General features: G+C 37.1%; 1 long non-coding RNA gene across 1 annotated transcript; it reads left to right on the top strand.

The window, feature by feature from the left end:
• The first annotated feature begins 244 nt into the window (after positions 1-244).
• On the top strand, positions 245-2,519 carry LOC143602279 (uncharacterized). Its single transcript, XR_013147804.1, has 3 exons — positions 245-508; positions 620-699; positions 1,497-2,519. It is a non-coding gene; the product is annotated as an uncharacterized LOC143602279 (long non-coding RNA).
• The last annotated feature ends 2,279 nt before the right edge of the window (positions 2,520-4,798 follow it).

Genomic DNA, 4,798 nt, shown 5'->3' with positions numbered 1-4,798 from the left:
AAAAACCATAACTCTGACTGGACGCCACGTGGCGCCTAACCCCTGGTAGTGAAGCTTTATGACTACACATGGTCTCAAGCGAAGCACCATCAATTATGCATACGTGGCATCACTTGTTCACAAAGACATTATCTATATTCGAGGAAACCGTTGTAGTTCTCATCTTTTTGGCTCCTGTTAACATGAATAATTTATTTATATAAATACATTTACAAGTGAACTTTGCATTACTGTGTTGTACCATGTGCTTCTGAAGTTGTATCATGTGTTCCTGTAATCACCCACCACTTGCACACTTTTGTTTTGGACTTTTTTCATTCTGATTACCACCGCTTGACATTGGCACGCGTCTTACTTTCTATCTCTCTAGATTTGCAATAGAATTCCTTTGGCCACCACTTTATCTTACTCTGCCACCATCGATTGGGTTTCATCGTCTCTCGCCAAAGAACTGCCATTTCCGGTCGTCTAGGAAGCGGCTTGCTTCGTGGTGCTTCATATTTTACAGGTTAGTCGTATTTGTTAGTCAATAATCGCCCTTCGTTTACATGGTATTCATATCCGGTCGTCCAGGTGGCGGCTTGAGTTGATTGACCCAATTTTATTGTTTGTTTTGTAGAGGAGGTAGAAGCAATGACGCCGAATTGAATTGAATTGAATTGAATCCTAAGCTTCTAGATTGGCCTAATTTATCTGAAGGTTATTACAAGTTGGGATTTGATGACGAGGGTAGCCCAAGAAAATAATAAAATGGCTGAAACACATTAACGCTAAAAGGGTTAAAAGGTTAAAGGCTTCGTTTCCCGCCCAAATTTATGTAAACAAGTACGTGAATAGTACCCACGTGCTACAGTACGATGTCAACTCGTTGATCAAATCATTGTTCCCTCTGAGCAAGGGACATACTCAGATAAAGTATTATTATTTTAATCATGGACCAACGGTCGAAAGCTTCCCGCCCACAAAGGTCAACCCTCTAAGCGAACTGGAGGTCAATTAGTTTGTACACTGGACAAAAGGCTCAGTCTCTCCTATATAATGAGAACTTAGCCATAAACAAGAACACGCCAAGATCTGGGCAGATAACATACTCTCCCTAATCTTCACTTCTTCCTTGAGAAATATGCTCTTAGCTTATTTCTTCTTAGCTTATTTCTTTCTTATTTCAATAGCTTCATAACTTCACCAAGAACATCATTCAAGAACCGATCCCAAACATCACGGTTCTTGATCCTCGGTGAACTATAGCAACCAACAACAAACTAGTGAACCTCCTTCTACGTTTTGCAAACGTAGAGGGACACCACGACCTGAGTTAGGTTAACCGGAACCCTTAAAGCCTGTTAATCTAACCAGTTCATTCACTATCATCGGTCTTATCTTTGTTGTAGCAACAGGATTTGAGTTTAATAACACGTAATGCTTACTTATGATGTTCAATTCACAAATCCTACTTATGTGTTGCTTAAATTAACAATTTTGTTCGTCTTTCGCAGGTCTGAAGTGAAGTGCGGCTATGGATTGATCTTTGTATGTGGCTTCTTTTTCGGTAATGATTTTAGAGTTTTTAAATAGCTTTCAGTTTAGGGTTTTCGTCTTAGTCGGTGTTCATGGTGTTTGCTATAGTTGAGCAATAATTAAGCAGTTGTAGAGAAATTAGCATATGTCTACACTCTACCGGCATCATTCATTGTCTTCATTAAACAGGTACAATATCTATTAACTTTCCGTATCACTCATCAATCTCAATCGATTCTTGATTTACAAGTTTAAATGATAACGTATGGACCCTAGATTTCATCTCATGTAGTTACGATCAGTCGATCATCGTCCAAAAAGTAAATCGTTCATGCCAAAAACCAATATTTTATAATTCTTACCAATTTGTGTGTGTGGTTTGTAGATTTGACACGAAGAAAACTTATATTCCTGATATGGTTTATTATGTGTGTTGTGTTCAACAGTTGATCAAATGGTGCTGGATTTGCGGACTCTTCATTTGTATATAATTTGTCTGTGTAAGTTTTCGAATTCATGTGTATTGTCGGTCTGCACACTTGAACGCAAGCTTCCGTGTATCAATTTTGTGTTTCTTTTTTGTTCCTGTACCTGGTGAACAGAACTATTTGGGACCAAAAATGGCCTTAGAAAGAAAAAAACAGACTTTCATTTTCTTTTGCTGATAATAGTGAAGATCATAACTTTGATATATTATACAACATATATCTATTAATGAACTTTAGCTCCCCGCTTCTCCTTATCTACTTTCCCTAAAATATAATTAGTTACTGTAATTTAACATTCAATTGTATATGGTTTAGTTGCACAAACACATAAATTAATCTGTTTTGATACAAAATCTAAAATATTGGTGTTCCCTTTTGCAGATTGTGGAAGCACTTATAGAGATAAGAGCGAGTTCCAAGGTACTTTAAGGCATCTAAAACCCTTTTGAAGCTCCATACAAGGTCCATCAAATATGAGAAATACACAATAAAAGTCGCCACGTATCTTTTGTAAAGTTTAAAACCGGATTTTTGTGTCTGTCATGGTCATAATAGCTTTAGAAAACCCATTCTAATTGTATTTTTTTGTTTCAATTACTTTCATTGTCAAGGCCATTTTTTCCCGTTACCTTCAAATCGAACGAATATTAAAAAATAAATGATAAGATAAAAGTGTTGAGCAGGGGCGGATCTATAGTAGAAATGGGTGGTTCCCCGGAACCACCCGAGTTTCGAAATAATAGTGTATTTGTATATATAAAACATTAGAGGAACCACCTTATAAATTATGAAGGAACCACCTTAAAAACATTTGAAACGCTTGGCCAGCTGGTAAGGTGCTGGTTTTGTAACTTGAAGGTCACAAGTTCAATTCTGGATTTCCATATAATTTTTGAACTTTTTTTCTTGAACTCTTCCTTTTTACTAACTACTACACAACCCATTTAGGGTTTTATTAGTCAAAAAATAAAACACACCGAAACTAAACACAATGGCGCCTGCTATCTCCCCTGTCCCCTCGTCCCCGTCGGCCGTTCCCCGACCACCACCGCAGCTTTCCGGCCGTTCTCCAACCTCCTGCCTTCCTCTCCTCCTGTCTTCTACTCTTCCTCGAAGCTCGATTGCTCGAATCCTCCCACTTTGAAGGTAAGTTTGCATTCATTTGTTAAATGTTAATTGTTCTTGACTTGTTAATTGTTCTTGATTGCTAACTACTTAATTGTTAGGTTATTTGTTAAATTTAGTTTTAATGGCTTGTGGTCACGAATAATATATTTCAAATCATGGTTGTTGGTGTTGGGTGTTAAAATAGTTGGAAAGATAAGAGTGGTGGTGTTGGTGGATGTTTTTTGTTGAGGTAAGGTTAATTGTGTGAATATGGTTTCTAACCGGCTCGAACCTCAAACGGACCCGGAATTTATTATTGTATTTTTATTATGTAATGAACTTTGCCCGAACCATCTAACCGACCCGAACCTCAAACCGACCCGGAATTTTTTATACCCGATTCTATGAAATTGAATCATCTAAAAGTTGTGCACCACCTGAAAAAAATTCCTGGATCCGCCACTGGTGTTGAGCATAGAGAATCTTTATCGGTGGATATAAAAACTGCATGGATGTGTACATTATGACAGAAGTTGTGCTTACGGGAGTTGTACCATCGTCTTATGTAATGTTAGATGAACACACCCACGTGAACCTGAGCCCCCACGTAGATCCCCCGTATCCCACCCTGGACCCACCCCATCCTTCCATTCCAATTTTCATTGTTGATATATTAATAATAGTTTTATAGGTTAGTCAAATACAGGAATGGTAAATGTTTGTTACCTACATTCGGGCGGGTAAACATGGGATTGAGAACACCAAATGAAGTATCTACTTCCACTAGGTATGCATCTCAATCTCCAAGGGACTGATAGCAACACTGTACAAGAGAAGCGAAATTTTATACGAAAGCTGGAAACTTGATACGGTTATTTGGTCATTCGGGCATGTTAGTAATTTTGAGATGTACAGGTTTAGATAGATATGATATTAGCTGCTACTCATAAGGGGGAAGATGAACTCATGGGTATCTCATGCACCGTTCAATCATGTACTGTCATCTTATTTCTATCCTTAATTACGCACAAACCACAAAATTATTAGAATCACCTACCCACAAGTACCATATAACTTTATTAATCCATTTTAATTCTTCAATAGTCAACAATTAATTAATTTTGTGTGGCAAACAATTGTCATGTAATGAAGACATTCACCTTACCCATATGTGGTGGGGTGGTGTTGTCATATGGTTTGGAAGCCATACATTATACCCATATGGGTATCCCGTCCTCTCTAAGAATCCTCGAATCCCTTTATATGTACTGAAAATCTGAAATTGTAATTATATCATGTTTAAAAATTGTAATTAGTAGTATGTTGAAGTTGTTAAAGCTTAATATCCTTATAATTATAGAATTGTTAATAAGTTTATTAGAACGTTTTATATTTTAAATCTGGTTTTGAGTTGAGTTCAACATCTGGTTCAGGACTTCAGTTAACGACTCTCTCAAAGGGTCACTTTTGATCACGAACATTCTTTGCTTCAAATCCAAATTCTGAAGCTTATTAAGTTAAGTCACGCCAAAAACGAAACACACACATAAAACAAATCCAATAATATGTGATTTTTTGTTGGGACTAGTGTATAAAGTGATTGAGCCACTCATTAGACAAATTAATGGTTGTGACTTGTGATTATGGAGGTGCCATATACGATTTAACAGGTTGGAACTTGGAAG

The sequence above is a fragment of the Bidens hawaiensis genome, unplaced genomic scaffold (genome assembly GCF_021521415.1).
Source record: "Bidens hawaiensis isolate Kalapana, Puna unplaced genomic scaffold, B.hawaiensis_p1.1 tig00058278_1, whole genome shotgun sequence".
Classification (NCBI taxonomy): domain Eukaryota; kingdom Viridiplantae; phylum Streptophyta; class Magnoliopsida; order Asterales; family Asteraceae; genus Bidens; species Bidens hawaiensis.
Note: the sequence above shows the minus strand (reverse complement) of the source record. Positions and strands in the feature narration are given on the sequence as shown.